The 13,489-nt window shown below is 33.3% G+C and overlaps 2 pseudogenes; one reads left to right on the top strand and one right to left on the bottom strand.

Moving 5' to 3' along the window:
- Positions 1-7,105: 7,105 nt before the first annotated feature.
- LOC149491479 (mitochondrial-processing peptidase subunit beta pseudogene) lies at positions 7,106-8,482 on the bottom strand (annotated as a pseudogene).
- Positions 8,483-10,351: 1,869 nt separating this feature from the next.
- LOC149491478 (cytochrome b-c1 complex subunit 1, mitochondrial pseudogene) lies at positions 10,352-11,761 on the top strand (annotated as a pseudogene).
- Positions 11,762-13,489: the final 1,728 nt, after the last annotated feature.

The following is a 13,489-nucleotide window of genomic DNA, read 5'->3' as shown; positions in this document are numbered from 1 at the left end:
ATTACGTTGCCCCGCAAAAAGACCTTACTAAATGAACTTGACTTTTATCGTATGACTGTAAGGATTGTGCCTCTTATTTGTGATGTTAAGCAATTTTGACACGCAATTTTTTCGCATCCATTTCTGCGGAGATTTATTTTTTTTCTTTGACAAGTAAGAGGCTTACAATCTACTGTTGTTAATGTTAAATGTATTTTAAGTGAAAATATGGAAAACAGTGTCCATTTTATTGTGTTAATTTACGTAAGTATGTATTTATGCACCTTACTGCAATATTTAGAAAAAATATTCTATACGAAGCCTAAATTTCCTCACAGCCTTACGATTTTCTCTATCCTTAAAACAACGTCTTTACAATCTAATAATAAATTAACTATCTAGCAACCCGGTTATCTCAAAAACCTATATATGCACTATATACGAAACTTTGAAAATTAGCATATCGTTACAACGCTGTCTTACTTCAAAGCCAAAGCAAACTAATTAAGACAATATCTTCTCTATTAAGACTTTGGCTTTGTTACTGAAGTAATTACTCCAAAAGTGGCTCGTGCAGAATGCAGTTGAATACGTCAGAATTTATTAGCATTATTATCTTCTTTCTACATTTATTCTTCAAAAGGAATAGAAAAAGATGTAAAATTTATAGGTATTTGGAAATGCTAGTCCTAGGAAAGTTTCATAATAATTATGTAGTAAGAGATAAACAGTAATTCGTTACGATATATTTTATGAACAAGTTCATATTCTAAAATTTCATTCGATATAAATGTAAATGTACAAAAATATCATTTAAAGAACCACTTATATTAATAATTATATTTAACAAAGAACTCAACCGCCTTCAATAAATTGTCGCCTTGAAAAAAATACAGTCGCTTTGAGAAGCTCCCCCTTTAAGTCCGTTAAAAACCATTCGATTTCTAAAGACTGACAGAATGCAAAGATCAAAATAGTACCAAAGACTTCGGTTAGATAAGGAACGAGTCGGATAATGTAACGAACCTTTGAACGTCCCTTTCTCTTATCTCACTCCGATCATCTTTGAAACTCGTAGAAAACTGTAGAATTTAAATTAAACTTGCTAATGTCTCTGGGATAATTGCTGCTTTTAAATAGTTCTACAGTATTGTCGTTTGTTATAGTACAGTTTCTCGTTATGGTGTTTATTTGTTTTGGTTGCACGATTCATTAAAGCAGAGTATTGTTTAACTCTAGTATCTACGAGCGATCAATTTGATTGAATACATATATGTATTACTAGATTTCCGCCCGCGGCTTCGCCCGCGTTTTCAAAGGAAAACCCGCATAGTTCCCGTTCCCGTGGGATTTCCGGGATAAAACCTATGTGTTAATCCAAGTTACCCTCTATATGTGTGCTAAATTTCATTGTAATCGGTTCAGTAGTTTTTACGTGAAAGAGTAACAAACATCCATACATCCTTACAAACTTTCGCCTTTATAATAGTATTGAGATTGAGATTAAATTTTTGAGTACGTTATTAGGTTAGGTTAAAGAAAACATTGTCAATGGATTCAAACAAAATATTTTTTTAATAGGAATATGCACCTAATACCGATTTAAAAAAAATAATTAGATGGGTAGGTTTCAACCAACTTATCGGTTTAAATCATAGTGTGATCTGTGGTTTAAATTCTATTTTATAATAACAGCTCTTGCCTTGATTCATATTTAAAAATAAAACAACAAACATTTAAAAGACGTATAGTTTAAGAAGAAGAGATAAAAATAAAAATATTTCAAATAATTTTATTCAACTTTCCTTTATAAAGAGCTTATGCATAGTTTCTCATCAACGACTTGGAAATAATCTTCTATATAAAAGAAATGGTAAGATTTTTTATAGTCGCTTGTTTGAATTTGCTTTGTTTAAAGAAAAAATATCTAATTTAAGAGTTTAATTAGCGAGAATAAGTTTATTCCAAAAAGTTTTTAAATTTATCTCTTGTGTTCTTATGTCACGCGTAACTTAAAGAGCCTAATTACTTCAGTCTAAAACAACGCCTTTACCAAACAACTAACAACTTATTGAATTCCTCATTATATAAGATCGAAATTGATTTCCAGTTAATCACTCTAATCAAATTAAATCGAAAGATTAACGATGATAATTTGGTTACCTGCTCGAAACTCGGCACACATTTTACGCGGTTAAATACATCGGTGGGTATAACGAGATGAGCTAACTATCATGGCGTAAACACTTTAAGGCTTGTTAACGTAGGTACATTTTTTAAGGTGCAATTAGTGTGGTGTGATTTAGAAGTTGATTCTTTTAAATGTCTAGTATCATTTAGGTAGGTACTTTTAAATCATAGATATCATTCTAGTAGCCTCGACATATCTTTACATAAAAAATAAAAATATCCTGATTAATTATTCGATTAAAATCTTACAAAAGAGTCTTCACTCATAAGATAAAACAAATACAATTTATATCTGGACGAAAAAGAACATAAATTTCGTCCATATATCATTCGGTTATGGTTGGATTACAAAAATCCTTACGTAACAATTCTGACATCCAAAGATACCTCTGGGTTGGCGGGAGCTAAAATTTCCCGGTCACAGCTGCACCGCGGTCCGCGACTAACGGCAACTTAATTACGACATCTTTTCTTATTAAAGACTTACTAACTTTCAGAACTTTTCTAGCATGATAGACGAGAATTGCCCAAGATCTCCATATCAGTGATTAATGTGTCAACTTCGGTCTAAAATATCTAGAATTGCAATTCACCCAGCGAATATTTTAATGCTCTACATTTTTCCTTTAAACCATTATTCAGTTTGAGTTTGTCTTTTCTGTCGAACTTTAAGGAATGAGCGGGAAGTTCGCGAAATATTCGTAGCGATTTTGGATTACATGAATTTTAAATTAATATTATGGAAACACGAATGAGTTGAATGGAGCAGATTTTTATTTTAAAATATATGTATCATGAAAACTAGAATCGTGTCTCTAGGGACTCATGTACGAAGTTTGTTTTCCAAAGCAACCAAAAATTTTCGGAAATCGAAATTTGCGTAAAGCACTCAACAAACAGAAAAGGTTTAACACGAACCCTATAAATAACAAGAATTTAACAAACTCTTTGTTTTTAACTATGAAACTTTCTAAATTGCCGCAGCTTTGAACTAAAATTCGTTTTTCAACTTTTCCGTGTAAAAGACAATCGTCGCATCCTAAAAGAGTTTTATGTTTGAATAAAAATTATGCAAATATCAAATATGAAAGTCGAGCGATCGCCAACTTTTAATTTTGTACCGAGGAGCGGGTCGCATCCTCTCAGGGGATATAAAATTCATACTTATGCAAATAGGAAATTATTTTGCTACATTTTTAACGTAAAATTATACTAAATTTTATGGCTCATTTGGTAACGTAGTTATGAATGTAATAAATAGCGAGTCAATATTATCATAGAAAGCAGACGATGTTACTTTCGCATAAATAATAGGTAATATTGGTGTTCAATAGGCTACAAAAAACCTATCATGCCAATTTCTTCTCTAGTTTTTCCATATATTTTCCCATAAAGGATAAGATTTATCTTATTTTATTATAAAAAATAAGTGTTGTTTTAAATCACAAGGCAAAATGTCAGTTTAATTCTTTCGAGCATTTCTTCATCACATCCTTTTTTCGTACTAGAAATTTTCCTTATGCAAGTAATCCATCTGTGCCTTGCCAAGTTTTCATATTTCTTCACTAGTCTTCAACGGCGATTGCACTCAGGACAACAAGTTCTACAATCGCGTTATCTTAACCCTTGTATCAATAATAATAGTTTAATAAAACTAAAAAACACGCTTTTTATAGAAAACCGAACTAAAAAATAGAAAATTTTATCAAATTAGTGTATTGTCATCGGTCCTCAATAAATCTACAAAGTTTGAACGAAATCTGGCCGTTTAAAGTGGGTCATAATCGCGCCCAAAGAAGTCGGTTACAAACATACAAACATACAGGTGAAGCTAATATAAAGCGTGTAAAAATCTGGATAATTATAACAATATTATATTAATTTACATTTTTCCAAATCGTAACTTCATTTTGGTTATTTAATGTTCAGACACTCCTCATAACCATTCAGCTTATTACGAGAAAACCATTTATGGAAACTAAGTCTTGTGACTTAATTTCGTGAGTCTGTTGAATATTTTTTTTAAGAAATAGGTACTTACTCATTTCTAACACTCTCTTAGTAGCACCAACTATATGTACCTATTAGTTGTATACAACCCACTTCTATAGACTTGATTGCTACTCATTTAAAATTGACAGATTTAATTCAATTTTGTAGGTACCCTAATCAATCCAATACATCCAGAAGTTTATTTTATTACAGCGAGCTTTTTACATTTTTGACTATATTTTTTCTTATACATATTTAATATTTTATTGAATAAATAAGGTACCTATAAACAGTAACATCCTCTATCTTTAATTTAAGTCACGTCACACTTAATTCAACATGGCGTCCCGGTCCCTTAGAGGGCATTATTTAAAAATTTCTAGAGCAAAAATTTTTCGCAGAACGTTTTACTTAGTATTTCAGTATTTCTGTTTATTTAAAAAATAAGATAAGCAATTTGGAAAACATACAATATTTTACATTTTCATAGGATTTAATAAGTATCTACGTAGCAAAATGAAATGCAAGTAGGTACATATTTCAAATTACATGAGATATTCATACTAAAAGTAATTTTCAATTTAAATAATAAGTTATAATTAGCACAATTTGTATAAGCATCAAGGAAGTCGAGCAAAATAATAAAAAAATTGTTTTTGATAATATTCTTGTGGAACTTAAATTTTGACACGTAGGTAGGTATTCTAAAATATTATATTGCTTTGTGATTTATTTCTGTGACCTATTTTGTCCCGGTTTCTAACTTAAAATATGGATGCTGTAAAACCATAAAACCATCTTCACTAAATTATAAATTTGACAGTAATTTCGAAACTTTTCAATACTTTTGAATTATTGAGCATGTACATTGCCAAAACTTTGTTTTACACGATTTGACACAAGAAATAAAGTAACTTACATTTATGTTAATACCTTAGGTAAATACATGTTAGGTTTTAATAAGGTTTTAATACATAGATACCTCTTCCCGTACGCATTTAAGAAGTGTGCTTTTATCTATATTCTTTATATTAGATATTATGTAATTTTGTCGTATAATAAAACTTTATTTACAATTATTATTGAGTGTATGTTTTAAACGACGTGCAGTGGATCCTATGCCATTATAGAAAAAGGAAAACCCGTAAGTTTTTCGTATCCACATATTAAAAAAATATCATGCAATGCATTATGCAACATGCGCATCGAGGTTTCACCCGCGTGGCTCCACTCCTGTTTGTCTTAGCGTAATGATAAATAGCCTAAAGCCTTCCTCGATAAATGGGCTATCAAGCCGAAAGAATTATTCAATTCGACCCAGTAGTTCCTGAGATTAGCGCGTTCAAACAAACTCTTCAGCTTTATCTTATATATAAAATTCTCGTGTCACAATGTTAGTCTGCATACTCCTCCGAAACGGGTGGACCGATTCTCATGAAATTTTCTGTGCATATCGAGTAAGTCTGAGAATCGGCCAACATCTATTTTTCATATGTACCACGGGCGAAGCCGGGGCGGACCGCTAGTAATGATATACTATCAGTTACAACTGTCCACCGATTTCTCTAACTGACGGACAAATCCGGAAGCTATTCACGCGGTTTATCTATATAGAACGGAATTCACAAAGGCAAAAATTGTAAAGAATCACACAGCTCGCTTATCCGCTTTCAAAGCGGATTGTATGATACACCTTTGGAGATAGTCAATAGGAATCACGTTATTTGCACGATTTAACTGAAACGTTTTAAATGGCTTTTTAAAGGAATTTGGATGTTTGAATTGGACAAATATATGGCTACATAAAGGCGAAATTTTATCTTTATACTATATCTAAGCGATGATCTTAACGTAATCGGGGAAATCATTTTATATCCCAAAAGCGAAGGGATAATAATTATTTAGCTATCAATACTAGTTATAGAGTAAAAACTAAAATACAATTCGTTTTTACACGATAACTTAGGCATAAATCATCATCTTTCTTCTTATCTTATAAAAAACAAAACTAAACACTGCAATACAGAATACATTGAATAACTTGCATTGGTGAACGCTTCCGACAAGACATCCACAATGCAATATTGAGCAAATTCTTCAGAACGCCAAAGTTATGAAAGAACTTTATCAGTGAAGTTACCGCTCGAACTGAAAACTTCATCACTCTTTCTAACACACTTTGATTGCTCGATGGACTGCAATTTTAAACAGTTTGTAAAGAAAAGTACATTGAAAATCGTTTGGTATGAATTAGGATTTGCTTTTTTTATAGAAGAGTAGGCAAACGAGCCTGCATCCTGGTGGTGAGCGATCTCACAGCACATAGGCATCTACAGACGTGTCCGAAGATTTGTTGCTGACTTTTTACGGTAGGTATAGGTTAGGTCTCTTTTTAAATGCCCCGTTATCATAGGCGCTAGGAAATATCGCCTGTACTGTAGAAACTGTATAAACGTGTGATCTCAAGTTCGATTCCTGGTGGGTAATATAACAAGCGTCTCAATCTGACAGGACAGAAGTCTGATCACCTTTTGTCCTTAAAGAAAATCGATCAGAGAAACAGTATAAAATAAGTAAATAACCAATTTTATTTTGCTCAGCCTCTTATCCCTTATAGGGACACGGGAATTCACTTAGTAGCGGCCTGTGATTACAATGAAGTTCGTAAACTAAAACATGTTAAAAAGATAAAAAAATATCGTCTTGTTGATGAAGTGGGTAGCTTTGTTGATATATTATCATACATGAATGAGAAACTGCATGCCTATTTCCATAACATCTCGACAACTTACTTACTACCTTAAAGTTTAGTGATTTTTTAGATGCATTTAGAGAGAAGAATTTAAAATGCAGTGTGTAAAAGGTATTAAATAAACTTACACATTAAATAAATTATTTATTAAATGATATCTAGCCAATTTTGCTAGTTAACTTTTTTATGACATCAAATTCTCAACCAATAAGAACCAGCTTGTAATCTATTATAATCAGGCAAGCCTTCCGTTGGTCCAACAGCGCTCACAGCGATCGTTTTATTATAAATGTAGTTGTACGCAACATTCTTGACGGTGCTAGCTGTAAGCGCTGAAAGTTGTTCAAAAACAGCTGACAAAGACTCTCTTTCATTTTTGAAAAGGACCTGCATGCCAATATCGAAAGATGAGTTTATAACGCCATCTTCTCGTTTAGCCAACTCTAGCTTAACCGCATTCACGGCTCGCTGCACATCAGCATCCCTTGTTGTGGTACACAAATGCATCCAAGTGCCTTGAGCAAGGTGAACACAATCTTCCACCGACATACGAGGACAAACAATATACGTGCCCCACAAACCTACATCGCGGTACGGTATGTAAAAACATTCATAGCTTTCACAGGACACGCTCGAAGATGCCTGCGCTTGATACGGAGCGTGACGTTCAGATCCACCTTGACTCCTGTGCCAGGAACCAATAATATGTTTCGCTACCAAAAGTGGCAAGTAATCACTACTCGTGTAACCAGCTACTTCAAAAGCTAATGATACATGAGCGAATGGCATCGAGTCGTCACGATAGAGAGTTTGCGATCCCGTAAAACGACACGGACCGTGATCCAATGGTTCATTATCACACGGCAAATTACCAAAACTATGTCCGGCACGCGCCATTATGCTTTGATGGGTCACCCCTCCCGAAGACGCGAGAACTATCCGTAAAGGCGTATAATTTTTTTGTAGGAAGTGATAAGCGCAAGCTCGATTGAACCTTTTCAAGTTTCTCGTCGGACCGGCGACTCTTCGTGACAATGTAGTTCCTTGGAACGCCGTTTCCTTTAAATACTCAAACATAACCGTTTTCGGGTCTGTATCCAAATCGAGTAATTCCGTTTCAATGTTTTGCCTTTCACACGCAATTTCTTGTTCAGATAATTCTATGTCTGTTAGGATTTTAGCTAATATATCCACAACTTCATTGTAGCATTCGCTGGGACAGATTCCGGAGAACACTTGATATTCTCGTGTCGTTATCGCATCCATTTTGAAACCTAGATCGCTCAGCGTATGTTCCAAGTTCTGTTTGTTCATGGAATTAAAGCCTTTGTATGCCATATGTTCTATGAAATGACATATTCCATTAGAGTCAGCGTTTTCGTACCTGGAGCCGACTTGTATAAACAGTCTGAGACAGGCTAAGGGGCCGCCGGTTTCTTCAGTAGCCACTCGTAGTCCATTAGATAACTTCGTGACTGTCACTACGCCAGCATGAGAAATGTAACTTTTTGTAGCTTTGAAGAGATGTTTAGTTGGATTAAAGCCTTTTAATACGTTACCTAAAATCATTATTAACTCAGTCTTATAAAATTATGTCTAAAATATTATGAGTAACGACTGGTGTAGACATTTGACATATATAATTTTAATAATGTCACGGCTAGATAACATAAAAATAATATTATTATAGGTTCTATAAACATACAATGATATTTTATGTATAGATACGTTATATACTCACAATATATCAAAAAAAAATGCTTCATATGCAGTGTCAGGCACACACAAATACAATTTTCATTTTACTTAATTTATTACATTGACAGACTGTATAAGAGAGACGGCTCTAATAAAATGATATAAATAAAAAAGGCAAAGATAGTTTGTCACTTCCGCGCAGGTGTAAGCAAAAGTCATAAGAATTCACCAATTAAATATAAATAAACAAATAGTTGCCATGGTAATTGGCATAGATAAACGACACAGAAGGTTCAATGTTATAGATGTTAGGTTTCCTGCACAAGTAAATAAATGTGACAATTTCATTTACTATTTTGTGATTATTATGATGTCGTATTAAAATGAAAAAAAAAATAAAAAACTTTTTTGGAGATATAGTTAACTGTATTAAGTATTTATTACTAGCTGTGGTGTTCGTTTAAGTCATCATCATTTCACCCGATAATCACCCACTGCTGAGCATACTGCATATAGTCCTCCTTATAGAATTCCATAAGGACCGATCTTACGCTATTCGTTTCAAGGCAGTTCCCGAAACCCGTACAAGGTCATCACTCCAACTTGTAGGATAATTATAATAATAGTGGTGCCTAGATGAAAAAAAAAGGATGAAATAAAAGAAAGGATGAAGTATAAGCCTTTTTTATCTAAAACACAAATAAAATTTATGTTCAATAGCTATTTACAGAAAAGCAAATAGCCTTTTTCGTCAGTAGCGATAATCTTTTCTTCAATGTATACGTATATTCAACATCATTTTTGCAAACAAACATTTTTGCCATCACGATTTCATTGTATATAATAAATAGATATATTTGTTAATTATATGCACTGTGTGGTCTGTGGATTTAAATATAAAATTAATCAAGTATTTACCCAAATCGAAATTAATAAAATAACCGTTCTATTTTCAATAATCGTATCTACATGATAATCTTTGAACACAGTGTGCGCTAGCTTTGTCACACTAGTGATTGAAGCAATGTTTTATCCCTTTCATTATTTCAATACACGTGTCAAGCAAGTGTCATTAATAAAGAATTGTAAATTGTTATTTTTACTCTTAAACTGTAATAATTTAATATATTTTGCTGTGATATGATATTCCTTTATCTTTCTTTATTTTTTTGCACGAATACGTGCACTTTCTGAAAACACAGGAAGGCATTTTCGACAACTTTAATGTACCTATCGGCACACGCGCTCACTGGGACCGGTGACAATCTGACTGATTGCATTGGTCCCAAATAGGACCAATTCACGGAATCAGTTTTGGTGCGTTGATGACGTATCTACCTCTTGTTTCTATATATAATATCATTGTAAACATATAGGTTAAAGTAACACATAAATTTGATATTGAACGTAGAAGACAATAAATGTGCATTGTCGTACTATTATTTAAGCAATTTTTTTCAATTTAATTTTTAATAAAGCAAGAGAAACCTTTATTACATAACACCTGTGAGAACAGCACAGCAGAACACTGTAAGTCACATGGTAAGTCATAAAAATAACTTCGAAATGACGATTGTCAATTTGACAAAATAATCAACAGATATTTATGATTTGTATTGTTAAAGAATATTCACCAATAATTTTTTTATTTCTAAAATTTCTAACTACATATTATTACTAACGAACACGTACAAAAATCAGTGTAGCTAGCTTAATACCTTGTAAGGTAAGCTTGTAAGAATGTGGAAATTTATTTTAAAACACAACTCTTTTCGGAAACCATCATTAAAAACATTACAAATACGCAAATACAACAGCAGTTTTTTGCCTCAATTCGAACACTTTCTCAACACACAGGCAAATATGAACTGTTCCCAATTGACAACAGGTCTAATAGTCGCCAATGAGGAGAGGGAAAGCTTCAATTCTTGTGTCGGAATATTTATTAACGCAGGCTCTAGATACGAGATGGTACAGGAAAATGGAGTCGCACACTTCTTCCAACATATTTGCTTTAAAGGAACTAACAAGAGACAGAAAAATGTACTCGAAAATGAGATTAGCGAAATTGGAGCAAAGTTGAAATGTTTCACAACACGCGAGCTTGTCGGCTTCTATGCAGAATGTTTGAATGAACACGTTCCCCAAGTCGTAGACATTTTGAGTGACTGCATATTCAACAATGCTTATTCTAGTTCCGACATCGAAATCCAGAAATGTGTCGTTTACCAAGAAATGTTAAAATACGATACTGATACATATAAGGTCATAATGGATTACCTCCACACGGGTGCTTTTCAAGGCACGTCCTTGTCTCAAACTGTAATGGGGCCCAGTCACAATCTGTATAATTTCAGCGACCAAACGATTAAGTCGTACATAAACAAGATGTTTGTACCGTCAAAAATCATTTTAGCCTGTGCGGGAGGAGTGAAACATGACCAACTATTAGGTTTAGCGAATACTTACATAAACAAATTTGATGCCGCTAGATGTTCGAGCTACAGTCCATACCGATTCACCGAAGCCGATATTCGTTACAGGGATGATTCCCTTGAAGTTGGTCACATTGCTTTAGCATTCGAAGCCCCGCCGTTTCAGCATGAGGATCGTCTACCGATGGAACTGGCCGCAGCTGTTATAGGAGCATGGGATAGATCACAAGCTGGTGGTGATAATCATGCTGTATACTTGGCCCAAGCCGCTGCGTCTGGCTTAGCAAATTCTTTCGAATCGTTCTACACCACATACAAAGATACAGGTCTTTGGGGAATACACTTCGTATCACCTCGGATGCACATCGACGATATTATAAATTGCATTACCCATGAGTGGATGAAATTATGCAATTGTGTGACAGACGCTGAGTTGCTCAAGGCAAAGCTAGCGATGAAGTACAAAATTATTCTACAAAATCAAAAAGCGGAGGACTCCTGCAGAGATATAGCTAAATGGGTGTATTTTACGGGAGGTGTACCTACAATGCAGGAAAAATTCCGGGCAATTGACAATATTAAGGCTGATGAAGTGAGGAGAGTGTGTCACACGTATATTTATAATAGATGCCCTGTGATTGGGGCCTATGGAGCCATTGAACAGCTATATCTTAACAGTAGACTTATGGGCTGGACGTACTGGCTAAAAGTGTGAGGATGTTAGAAATATATATATTATTTTATGAAAACTGAAATGAAGATTTTTATTGACTTACCTGCTTGTTCTGTAAAAAGAAAAGGAATAAGCAATGGTAATTAGAACAATATTATGTATTTGTCGATTGTTCAAATTTGTTCAATTTTAATTGACAAACCGATTTTGTTGATACTTATTGTAGACTCGCTGCATGAAAAAGATAAGTAGTCCATTGAAATGTTACATTTTTTTAGGCCTAACCTTGCGTTTTAAAGAGGACGCAATTTTATTTTTTTGATGAATAGGGGGAGGGGGGGGTCAGTGTGAAGCTAAAAGCAAATTTGTGGGGTCGCCACCCTTGTCCTACGGCCTCCATCTTGAAAATAGTGGTTGAAATGGTTTTTACGATATATCTCTTAAACTATTTATCTGATAAAATAAATTGTTAATATTATTTGTTGCATGACAATTTTATTTTTTAAAGATGAAAAAAAATAAAATTGCGTCCTCTAAAAACGCAATCCCAAATGTAACTTTTCAATGGACTAAAGATGCCCGATTACTTACCCGATTATTTTATGAATGACTCGGACAAAACTGAAAAGTTACCACTAGCGCCATCTAGTTATTTTACAGTGCTACAAATTATGAAAGTAAACCGAAATAATATTGAACTTCACATGAGTTCACACCAAGGCCATCTAGTGTCTCTTGACTGATAGCACCATGTAAAGAACGCCTCTATTAGTGGACGTTATATTTTTTCCAATCAGGTTTAGATGTATTTTTTTTATTTTAGAAATCATTGAAGTAAAAAAAAAATATTAGCAACTTCAAATACTTATTTAAAAAATATTGCTTCATCGTAGACTATTAACAACCTATCTCACGGAAAACAGTGCTATCCATATTATGTTATTGATGTGTGATGTTCTACAAACTATTTGTACCATAATAAGAAAATTATATTGGCATTTGGCTCGAATATGACTAAAAATAGACAACAATTTATTGTAGCTAGCATAATATTGTATCAAAGTTTTAACTAGGTGCAAAAGTTTTAATTTCCATAAATATTTTATTTTTCACAACACTTTTAGTTTTACACGCTACTATTTGTAGGTATAATTTCGGGTTTCCTATTACTTATAAGTCGATAATGGTTCAATTGCCCTTTGACATTAAAGTAGGAACCAGTTTCACAGCCTCACCTGATGTGATTCAAGTTACCTGATGTTGAGATTTTTTGAATCTCAATGTTCAAATTGCGTATAACAAAATTGACATTTACAGAAACATTTTAAGGTAGCAATAGTACAAAAATCTTCAAAAATAGATCAATATTATAGTAGTTACTGCCAAAATATTAAAACTTGAAAATTTAAATAGATTGCACTTGTTCCGTTTCCTATGTTTCAAAAAGATGAGAAACTCAAAATGTCTATTATAATTTTCTTAGGTCATATTGAATCCTGAACCGAAAAGATAACATGCTAAAATATCTAAATTCTTACTTCTGCATTTAATACTGATCATACAAAAATACGACTATTTAAACAAACGTATACCATGAATGTTTATTGTAACAGACAATTTTTTCTTGAGCGGTATGAGGAATCAAAGTTACCCCATAACGGGGATGCATGCAAGCAAGACTTTTGCCTTATAGGTTCTATCTACAAATAAAGAACACATTTTGATATTTTATTAAATACAAATTGTTGCAGTAATATCTAGAATGAGTAT

Source organism: Colias philodice, chromosome 1 (assembly GCF_061535455.1).
Source record: "Colias philodice isolate Cphi_HAF_F1 chromosome 1, ilColPhil1 Martin Lab GWU primary, whole genome shotgun sequence".
NCBI lineage: Eukaryota > Metazoa > Arthropoda > Insecta > Lepidoptera > Pieridae > Colias > Colias philodice.
Note: the sequence above shows the minus strand (reverse complement) of the source record. Positions and strands in the feature narration are given on the sequence as shown.